Source organism: Leuciscus leuciscus, assembly GCF_965113295.1.
Source record: "Leuciscus leuciscus genome assembly, chromosome: 23".
In the NCBI taxonomy this organism is placed as follows: Eukaryota; Metazoa; Chordata; class Actinopteri; order Cypriniformes; family Leuciscidae; genus Leuciscus; species Leuciscus leuciscus.
In genome coordinates, this window is record NC_138747.1 from 28,745,085 (window position 1) to 28,757,137 (window position 12,053).

General features: G+C 40.0%; 1 long non-coding RNA gene across 1 annotated transcript in view; it reads right to left on the reverse strand.

Moving 5' to 3' along the window:
* Positions 1–482: 482 nt before the first annotated feature.
* The window catches only part of LOC309488379, a 126,478-nt gene continuing 114,907 nt past the window's right edge, over positions 483–12,053 (reverse strand). Inside the window, exons 3-6 of the long non-coding RNA XR_014202100.1 lie at positions 8,278–8,403; positions 8,008–8,123; positions 1,776–1,906; positions 483–1,565 (exon numbers count right to left, since the gene is read on the reverse strand). This is a non-coding gene — a long non-coding RNA (uncharacterized lncRNA). The remainder of the gene's footprint in view (positions 1,566–1,775; positions 1,907–8,007; positions 8,124–8,277; positions 8,404–12,053) is intronic.

Consider the following 12,053-nt stretch of genomic DNA (forward strand, 5'->3'; position numbering starts at 1 on the left):
AATGTATTGGCTTATTTCACTATTGTATTGTTATATTATATTCACCTGCTATCTGTGTAATTAATTATTTCATGCTTTGTTTAATTTTTAAATGCCTGTTTAAAGTAATTACACCACACACAGGTGCCATTTACTTAATGTTGTTTATTACTCGACAGTAAAATATGGTTCAGATTTTTCAAACAAGGTGACTTTTTTTCACAGTTCACGTTTTGTTATTTACATCTAGAAATGAAACCATAGCTATTTTTGAGGGGCTCTTACAGGCAATTTCAGTGTTTTATGCATCACTGTTATGCCAAACTCTTTATCACCAAAGAAGCAATATTTGCATCAAAAAGTTACACCATAAATGTTATATAAATAAGTTATATAAATACAGCGTATTTTGCAATAAACACAAAGGAGAGAAAAAAAGTTTTATTTTTTCAGATTTATTTGTAACAAAAATAATTAAATCATTCCATATACAGTGTCTCATGGTGACTGTATAAAAGATGTACATTTTACTACAAGAGATAGAGAGGGGGACAATTAATGAACAGTTGGCACTTTGACAAATTAAATCACTCAAAGTCAAACATAACATAACTTGTATTGCTACATAAACATGTATCATGGAATACATATGTTAAATCTACATCAGAGAATCCAGTTTGTTGAAATTGTTATGTAGTGTTATTGTTTATAAAGAGAGACAAATGGAACAGAATTAAGGGAGGTCCATTAGCAGTTTAGCGAGCAGATCTGAGACAATAATATTGACCATTCAGTGTATTAGTATCCATAGAGACTGGCTCAGTGAGGTTAACACAGTTATTTGGCCCAAGCTTTGACCAGTGGCTTGTTTTGATAGTTTGTTAGGAGGCAGGCTACTGCAAAAAGCTGGTTGATACTGCCACAAATGGACAGAGGGATAATAGTGTCAAACAGTTTGTTCTCTTTGATGCGCCTAATTGTCCTCTCCACATGTATCCTTAACCGTGCAATGTCCTGAGTGACCAGCACTTCGCCATGAGACAGCTGTGACTTTTTACTCAGAAAAGGTGGTCTGTAAACTTTGCAAGGCACTAGGTCGTCAATTCTGAATCCCTTGTCCACCATTACAGCCATATCTTTATCCAAAAGAGGGATAATGCCAGATTGCCTGAACAGTTCTTTGTCACTGATAGAGCCGGAATACAGTGAGGAAATAAAAGTAACAGCACCATGTGGTGACACACCAATCATTCCTTTCAGGGTAGTGTGGGATTTATACTGTGAAAACATCTCACTCTGTAAGAGTAACGATGAAGGCATCTGACATCTCATCTCTGTACAATCAATAAGGACTTGGGTGTCAGAGTATTTGCCGAATACACTCGGCATCGTGGCTCTAATTGTCTCAGGAGACATCCATATCCCAACAGCACCCAATAAGGTGTACAATTTACCCAGGTTTTGATTATCCTGCTGACGGTGGACTGATGAATATTGAAACGATCACCCAGATCTTTCTCCTTCAGTCCCAGTGATAGGTACACCAAGAACAGGAACAGTTCATCAATCATCGGAAGGCATCGGCTCTGGTGGGGAGCAGGGGGAACAAGTCTTAGTAGTAAAAATGATAATCATTGCATGGTCATCATAAATGTTTGTAAAGTGGGGTCCAAAAGTCTGAGACCACTTGTATGTGGTTTTAATTATATTGAATTAGACAGTTGTGTTGTTACGGATGCAGATTTATCAGCAAGCTACTTTTATAAACAAAATGATTAAGTATGAACTATGCCTACCGGTCGACGAGGTGGATCAGTGGCATTGTCAGGAGCTGGAAGTGGATGACTGTGTACCAACACGCACTATTCTCCTTGTTGCAGGTTCAATCTGTCTCCAAAATGCCTGTAGGTGGCGGTAGCTGGCAAATCTAAAAGAGTGAAAGAAAATTATTATTACCTTTAAAGGGATACTCCACTTTAAAATGAAAATTCTGTCATCATATACTCATCCTCATGTTGTTTCAAACCTGTATGAATTTCTTTCTTCTGCTGAACAGAACGGAAGATATTTAGAAGAATGTCAGTAATCAGACAGTTTTTGGTCTCATTGACTTCCATAGTAGGAAAAAAATATTCTATGGAAGTCAATGAGACCAGACACTGTCTGGTTACTGATATTCTTCTAAATATCTTCCTTTCTGTTCAGCACTGAAAACATGAGGATGAGTATATGATGACAGAATTTTCATTTTAAAGTGGAGTATCCCTTGTTGTTTGAAATTGAAGTGTAGAAACATCTACACTTATAGTTGGAGACCCAGCCTTCCGCAGCTGGTGTGGTGAACCAAAGAGCATTACCTCCGTCTTGTCACTGTTTAGACATAGACAATTCCTAGACATCCATTTTTTAATCTCAGAAATACATAGAGAAAGAAAGGACACAGCCACAATAACATCAGGTTTTGAATGTATATAAACCTGGGTGTCATCTGCATAAAAGTGAAAACTGAGACCAAGTGATCTTAAAAGTTGACCAAGAGGATAAATGATAAATTTTACTCCAATTCATTGTTGAAATATAAATATAAGTCGGACATTATGGTTTATTATTCAATAGTGTGTCAACCCTATTATCGCCACGAAAAAATCTTTTTTTATTTTTACTGCCCCCCAGTGTCCTCTGGCTAGTACTACACTTTTTTGAAAACCAACTGACATCAACCGATTGGTGTCAATGCAGCAATGCTTCTATGCATACAAGCCATAAATAAATGACCATTGTGTGTGTCGCCAGTCACAACTGTTAGCTAACGTTACCATTAATCACACGTGTAAGCCAGTCGCTTTAGATCAGGGTTCCTCAATAGGCGGCCCGTGAGAGGAAAATGTTTGGCCCGCGCTTATTTCAAGGTTGTCATGGTAACATCAGCGTAAGCACGTCACTGGCGTAAAAATTCAAACGCAGTATCTGACAGCATTTGCGCACATCGAAAATGGCAAGTGTTAAGAAAAGAAAAGTGGACACAGAAAATAGACGATTTAAATCTGAATGGACTGAACAATTTTGTTTTATTTTGCCTGATCACAACAACGCAAAGCCAACGTGTTTGATATGCACGCAGACCGTGGCTGTCTGTAAGGCTGATAATTTCAAACGCCATTTCAACTCATTGCACTGCAATTTTAACAGCAATTTTCCTGAACTTTCTGAGAGTCGCAAACAGAAGGTAACACAATTGGTAGCAGCTTACAAGCAATCAGTTGCTGTTATTCATAAAACCACATCCATACAGGAGAATGCCACCGCAGCATCCTTACGTGTGGCTTGGAACCTAGCAAAGGCCAAAAAGCCGTTCATGGATGCCGAATTAATTAAAACCTGTGCGATTGACATGGTGGATGAAGTTTTAAATCACGATGAGAAAACGAAAAAAATGGTTGTGGAGCTATTACAGAAGGTGCCATTATCCGATTGCACGGCAACAAGAAGAGTAGGAGGCATTGGCGGGTGAGTGTCTGTCCAATCTTTTATCCGACATAAAGAAAGCTGAAGTTATGTCACTTGCAATAGACTCGTCTTGCGACCGAACCGACATTGAACAGCTGTCAGTGTTCGTCAGATTTTTTGATGGGAAGTTTTTCCGCGAAGAGCTGCTTTGTTTGCTGCCAATACAGGGACGTACAACCGGAGAAATTATTTTTAACGAACTGATGCAATTCTTTGAAAAGAATGGATTAGATTTAAGCAAAGTTGTGTCAGTTGTCACTGACGGGGCTCCGTCAATGGTCGGACATCACAGAGGCCTGATAAGCAGGCTAGCTGCTGTCAATCCAAAACTCGTAGCATTTCACTCTATTATTCATAAATCGGTGTTATGCGCCAAATTGTCTGGAAAAATAAAAGAGACAATGGATACTGTGATGAGGCTGGTAAACTTTATTCGCGCGAGTTCTGGTCTGCAACATCGCCTTTTCCGAGCCTTGCTGGAGGAAATGTCCGCAGAACGGCACGATCTATTGCTGCACAATGATGTCCGATGGTTGAGCAAGGGCCGTGTGCTGGAAAGAGTGTGTGAACTTCAAAATGAACTTTGTTCATTTTTAAGCAGCCTTCAAAGCCAAAAGGCAGAGACATTTCTGAAGTTTTTGACCGACAACACAGAGATGGCATTAGTGCATTTTTTGTGCGATATCATGTCTCACCTAAATCAGCTTAATTTGCAATTGCAAGGCAAGAACCACACTATTGCTGACATGTACGAAGCGGTTGAAGCTTTTCGTTTAAAGCTGACCCTTTTTGAGCGGGATCTTCAAGGGAGAAAGCTGCACTTTCCGTATTTACAACAGCACTGCGAGAAACACCAGGTGCAAGCGGACCCGTTAATGCGCGACTTTGTGATGAGACTGGCAGAGAATTTCAAAGAGCGATTTCAGAGCTTTAACCTGTCAAGTGAACTCCTTCTCTTCCTAAGACAGCCATTTTCAGTCCCAGCAGATGGACAATGGACTGCTGAGGCCAAACGCCTGGTTTCATTCTTGGATGAAGCATCTTTGCAGCTGGAGATTTTGGAAATGTCAAAGTCTCACTTGATCAGAGAGCAACACAAGGAGGCTAGTGTGAGCGACTTTTGGACAAAAGTGGTTTCTCAAGCTAAATTCAAGAACAGCAGAATTATTGCAATGTTCCTTCTTTCAATGTTCCCATCCACTTACATCTGTGAGTCATCGTTTTCTATAATGAACAACATCAAGAACCAGGATAGAAACAGACTGTCCAGTGTGCATCTTGATCAGTGTCTCAGAATTGCTACAACAGAACATAGCCCTAACATCAGAGCTATTGCTTCAGCCTCTCGCTGTCACTTCTCTCATTGAATGGTGAGTACATGACAGTTAATACTTTTAGTTTGATCCAAGAACAATAAAATATTAATGCTGATAGGTCTAATAATTGAATCTGCTTAGGGAAATTGATGAGAAGAGATCCAGTGTGGTGATGAGCAGGATAAGTCGACTCCCATGCAGACATGGAGATCCAGAGTTATTGTTTGTTCATTTGTTTTTAATATCCACCATGCAAAGTTCTTTAGTTTTCTTTATCTGAATACAAAAATGCTCATAATTGCTTGAATAAAACAGACTAATGAGAAAAATAAAATAATAAATAAGATCAGAATAATTATATTGTGATTTGTGACTCTTTTAACAAAACAACAACAACAACAATAATAGCAGAAGAGCAAACATTAAGGTCATAACATTTTGGTCGGTGGCCCTTGGCTTTGTATTGTCGGCAGAATTTGGCCCTTGGTAAAAAACAATTGAGGAACCCTGCTTTAGATGTAAGTTAGCTCATTCACTTTAGTTGTTGATCAGGTTAACTTCTACGGTTTTAACGTTATGACGCTGACTCGAGACACCTTCAATGATTAAAGGTTTACGTTAATTAACTTACCATTGAAAAATCTAAATAAGCCACGGGTAAACTTATGTTCCCTTTTGCAATTGGTCAGGAATTGATTAACGTTGACAAATTAACGTTAACTTACCTAGTGTAAACTAAGCGAGCTAACACCAAGTTAACATTTTCAAACTAACGTACATATACTTATCTACCAGAGAAAGTCAGCAGAGCAACATGTCTGGCATAAAATGTACAGGCTACTTAATACAGCAGCACATTTAAATGGTTGTTTTTTTCACTTACTTCAGTTTATCCGCGATGCAACCGATGATTCTCTCCGGTGCAGGAAAGTGATCCACGGAACGTAGACTTGAAGAGCGGTCTGAGACTGGTCGAGATTTGTGTTTAAACCAGCGCATGAACGCGCAATTATCTCAGATAACTCAATCCAGCTATACTAATCATAACTGGCAGGTGTGTTCGAAGAAACTAATTAGTCAGATCATGATTAGGCCGATGATATCACCTTGGATGTCTCATAATTTGATCTTGGATGTTTCAAGCAACGTACGAAGAACGGGCCCCAGTTGCTATGACAGCAAGTCCAGGATGAGCGTCGAAGAACTCAGTTAGCTGGATTTGATTGTTGGCGATTTGGCATGATCTTGGATTGTTTGGGTCTTCGACGCTCATCCTGGACTTGCTGTCATAGCAACTGGGGCCTGTTCTTCGTACGTTGCTTAAAACATCTGAGATCAAACGAGACATCCAAGATGATATCATCGTGCTAATCATGATCTGACTAATTTGGTTCTTCGAACACACCTGCCGGATATGATTAGTATAGCTGGATTGAGTTAGTGAGATAATTGCGCGTTCACGCGCTGGTTTAAAAGGGGATATGTATCGATAGTAGAAACATTGATCAGCAACGCTGCTATTGGCTGCTCACCATGGCCAAAGAGCGCGCTCAGTTTTTCAACGCAGCAGAGCAAGAATTTTTACTGGAAGGGTATGCAGAGTTTGAAAAAATTATTAAAACGCCAAGGAACACTGGGAATCAAAGTGTGCAAAAGCCAGGAGAGAGGGCTGGCAAAAAGTAACTGCGCTCCGCTCGTTTGCAAGCCATGGTGTCTCTCGAGGAAAAACCAATATCGCGCTCGCAAAACTCATTTTCTCATGGGCGGGCCAAGGCAAAGAAGAGAAAGGGGAGGAAACCTTTCCCCTTATGATGACATAAGGGGAAGATTTCTAGATTCGCCCGTCTGAGCTTTCATTTTTTTAAAAATACCCAGGGCTTGGTTTACAGCCATCAAAACGTCTAGCCACTGGGGGACCATAGGTTTGTCTACAAAGTGTGCCAACAATAGAAAATGTTGTTATTTGTATTAGATCTGATCGAGAGTACTATAATTTGATTAGACCATAGACAGTAAAATAAATGGAAACGGCGACCCCATAGATTTCAATGGAGAAAAGTGAAGCAAATTAGAAGCACTCACTTCCTGATGGCTGCGCGTACTGCGCAGACTCAAATTGAGCTTGACGACGTAGACGTGACGTGAGCAACCTGTCTGACAGTTGTAAGTCTTCTAGTAGCTGTGCCAAGAGAAATCTGAATCAATCCCTTCCGAATCTTGCAGAGACGGAGAGCGTGAGTAGGTGTCCATGAGCTAGGAGCATGAGCAACTTTATGACTCTCTATGGGCTTCTCCCTTGACTTTATCGGGCTTTATGCCTCCACGTCCCCCCGATTAACTGCAAGCTTCTCTTCCTGTCTATACGGTAATTTCCAGAGAGTCGCGTGGTTATGACGCAATCATTAGCCTATTTTTACAAAAACTGCTTCTACGGGGCCATAACGTAAGATACAAGGGTAATGGAGCCTTTTATACATTGTCATGTTTCTTTAGAAATAAACAATGGACAAATGGAGTCTTTAAACGCCTCAGATGTAAAGTTATTCGCTGTCAAAGTGATGCCAAAATGAATGGGAGTCTATGGAATGCTAACAGCAGGTGATGGCTTGTTAGCCAATGGCGCCCCCGGGGATGGTACTCTTTCTGGATGCTGGATTACCCCCCTGGATTAGACAAGCAGCTAATTCTAAGAACGTGGATATGTTGTACAAATTGTTAGTAGAAAACCAAGAGCAAAACATCACCGACATAAATACAAAAAAAAAAAGACTAATTTCGCAGATTCAAACACTGTCTTGCATAGCCTACCTTTTAATGCGACAGCTTTCGTGAACTGTCGTGTTCACTCTCAGTTTCAAGAGAGCGCCGCAGACACATACTGTGAGTGATGCTGCGGAGCGAGCGGGAAAACCCGGAGCGGATTAGCGGAATCAGCGGAATGCTTTGAGCGGAGCGGAGCGGTGGGGGTGGGGAAGAGGGGCACCTCAGTCAATGAGGGCAGAGGGGCAGTGGCTCTAGCCACCGGGCCACCCCCTTGTGCACGGCCCTGCATGCTTGATACTTTCCAGACAAGTTACATACTCTCCTGTCACTTGTTTCAAGAGCTTCACTTGGTCAAAAACCAAGTGATAACCTGTACAATGTAAAATTGTCAACATCAAATTATGTACTACATATTACAGCATTGTTTCAATACAAGACATACCAATGGACTCGCGCAGCTTTCTGTCTTCTTTGGGCACCAGATGTTCCTTCCTCACCCGAAACAAAGGACTTATTCGATTAGCTTGCGTTGATATAAGGACTGGTCTTCCTTCTCTGCTGTAAAACAAGAAAGTCTCGACTTACTCTATGTGCAACTACTATTGTTCTTGAAACATAAATTAAGACAGTTATAAATAAGTTAATTTACCATACGATTCAGGAGAGAGCATTTGATGAGTAAATACCGATTTCAATATTCTAGAAACTTTACCTGGGAAGGGCTGATCCCGGCAAGATTCGCTGCGACTCACTAGTAGCTCTTGTGAGGGTTGGCTCTTAAAAGAGCTGTTGAGTTTGATATTGTAGAGCTTTAAAAAAAAAAAAGGACCAAGTAATCCTGCAAGACGGAAAGGAAGGTAATTTTAATACATTACTTGCAAATAGTTAGTTTATGTATAACTGTAGGATATTTTTTTTCTGTAAAGAGTGTTGAATAATTAAATTTTAAAAGCATTTTTATGTTATAAGTTCACTGATATGTGGGGGCATTTCTATGAATAAAAGTACGTCTTTAATAGCAAGCAATAATCATGTGAAAATGATTTACATGCAAACGGGACAGTTATCTGCAGTGTAACTGATCTAATTATGACAAAATAATCGAGTATCTGATGTCATGTGCCAAGTAAGATAAGCTTTTCCACCCCTGCAAACAGAGGTAGGTTATGAGGTGTGGAGAGACATCATGTATCACTGGAACATAAACAGACGGGGACCAATTTGTAATAATTGTAATTAGTGGTGCACAATATATCGGCCGCCGATATAATATCGGCCGATATGGTCATTTTTTTACACATCGGTATCGTTCCGATGTCAAAATATGGCCGATGTGAACAGGCCGATATTTGACGTGTGAAGTTGAAGATGAAGTTGACGATGCTGACTCGATCTTAGCAGTAGTGAATGTGCCTGAGATAAATACACATTTCATACAGATGACATAAGCAGAGAACAGTCTGTTTTCTTTCGTTTTGAATTGTTTGTTTTGATTTTGTTTTGAAACATTTATCAAAATTAAGATACAATTAATACAAAACGAAATTAAATTTAAAGACAGGCTTTTTGTGCTTTCTGTTTGAGGTCTCTGTGAAAGTTTTAAAGCAGTCTTAGTGGCGCTTTCAGAGCGCTCACGTCAACTGTCCCGTCCGTAACATTGTTAACGCAGTCCAGTGCGACTTATGTTTTTTTCCTCTTCATGACACATTTTTGACTGATCGTTTTTTGACTCGTAGATATTTGAATATATTGCTTGATATTTGATACCCGTTCGAATTAGATTTTTCTCAAAAGTGACAGCACGTGTGATTTGTGGATTACTGATAAGCGCGAGTGGAGAAACAGGCGTTTATTGATTCATTCTCAGTGTTGAGAAACGTAGCCTTTATGTGTTACGTTATTGTATTAATAATAACTAAAGTAGCCTACCTAATTATGTTAGATATTTATTTTGTATGAAAACTAGCGCGTTCGTTACTTATGGATTAAAAAGTAGGCTACCGTTGTATCAGTGCTGCGCGAGCTCTCTCTCTCACAAACACGGACGCGCGCACACACAGAGAGAGAAGATAATTGTAAAATGAAAAATTGACGGGCTAAGTTTAAATTTTGTTCTTGCTTGTTTTTTTTCTGTCAAAATATCAGAAAGTATTTTGTATTATCCATCCGTGTTTTTAAAATTCGTTAAATGACGGACGTTTTACTGTTAACACAGCCCATGTCGGATTCGTCTTATAGCCTAGGCTACTTGTTATTATTTTTAGAATGATTCGTTATGCTATTATTGGACTCCTGTCTATTCATTGTCAACTGTTTTCTATAAATATGTTTGTATTGGCTAACATTTATTCAGTTAATGAGTGTCCTGTTTAAAATGTGCAATGTTCAAACGCAAAGACAGCACGTCACAAATATAAGCCCTTTTCCCTGTGGTATTTTTTAGTATCATATTTGGATATTGGAATAATAAATAAAGTAGCCTATCTTAATTTTACACAATATTCCTGTTTTTTTGTTGTTGTTTTTTTTTTACCGTTTTCTAAGGGTTTCTTAATTTTAGACAAGTTGACCAGCACACATTACTGTATATGCAATGCAGTATAATGCATGTGTGTCGTATGTGACATATTTTGCACACAGGTAAAGGTGCCCAATATCAGTCATTTCTAAAGTAAAAAAAAAAAAAATGTTTTGGAAAATAGCTCTTTATTTGATAATCATTAACATTTGTTTTCTATACAGAGATATCGACATCGGTAAATATCGGTATCGGCCATAACAGCAATATTAATATCGGTAATCGGTATCGGCCACAATTTTCACATCGGTGCATCACTAATTCAGTTTTACAAAAGTGTTTTGTTACACTTGAGAAATATGAGGGAAGGAGAGCATTTCCGCTCCTAAACTGGCTCTATGGGGCCTCATAATGAGCCCTCCAGCACTGAACACTCTTTCAACTGGTGCTGAAGAAGCAGGTACAGAAAGCACTTTGACAGCTAGGGCATGCAAATGACGGTATTTGTCCTTGTTTTTCAACCAAAATACAAGGGCATCCTGCTCTGCCGGACAGCTCTGAATGTCCTCCAGGTATGTATTTACCTCACTGTTGACACTTGGATGATATCCATGGGTGGAATTGTTCTTTTTGTGAGTTTTATATTTTGCCAGGAGCCGTGGAATGTTGTCGTTTGGGGGAGAATCCTGGGTTGGTTCTGTGGGTTCCTCACAGATGTCCAGGTCCACTTTCTTAGCCTGAGCGATCAAGCTGTCTGGAAAAAAAGAAAACAGAAGTAAATTTGACTCACTTCTTCTTCCACTTCAATAACCTTGCAAATACACTGTACTTTAAAGGGGGGATTTTGAAATAAATACCTGTTAGTGACTTCTGCAGTTCCTTCTTAGTATTTTGTATAGTGGTAGCACTGCCACTGGTTCTGACATTCATCCCGAACTGGGGGTCCAGCATCGCTCCCAGCATGTATATATCATGGCCAAATGGCAAATCAAGGCCATGATCTTCTGCCATTCATAATCCAACAAAGATGCCGGCAAATCTTCTTTTAAGTGAGGCTCTGAGGGCCCTGGTCAGTGGCCTACAGAGTCTCTTTTTCACTATCCATTTCTGTTAAATGAGAATGTAGCTCGAGGACAGTAGGGACAACCATGCTGGTGTAACAATTTTGTCACCCTCGGTCAATTCAGTGGCCTCAGCAAACGGTCCAAGAATTTGTGTAAGTTCTCTACACTGGGCCCATTCACGTGAGCTGAGGACAACATTCTCAAAGTCCACTGAGCACATCTGAGTTAGTGCAGTATGATCTAATTCGATGACTGCTTGTATTTGTCTGAATTGCGAATTCCACCTCGTGACATTTGAGACTGGAATGCTTTTACCACTTCCAAAAACAGCCTCAAATCGTGCTACTGTGCAGCAGACTGGCAAGTTTGGCCATTTTTGAGATTGCCCGAGACAGCACTTTTACTTCTTTCATCCCATCCCCGATAACCAGTTGAAGACTGTGGGCAAAGCAGGATAGCCGTTGACGGGAACCAAGAAGAAAGTCCGTATCTAACTGTTCCCCAACCATGTCCTCCTCATCCTCACTGTCATCTGAGTGGTCTGCCATAATGACTTTAAAAGCCTTCTTCGTGTTAGCTGCATTATCAGTGATGATAAAATCTACCTTATCACTGATATTGTAGTCATCTAGTATATCATCAAATGCAGCTGAAATGTTTTCAGAGCTGTGACGCCCTTTGAATCTCCTGCAGTCCAGCAGGTAGGCGTTCAGAGTGTACCCACTGGCTGAAGAGTTGAGAACATGAGCTGTGACTCCCAGGTAAGATCTCATTGTGCGGTCTGACCATATATCAGCAGTTACAGAGATTGATTTCTGATCTACCAGACTGGACTTGATGCACTCTTTCACTCTCATCACTAGTCGAGGTATCTGTTTGCTGGTTATTGTTGTTCTGGAGATTGGG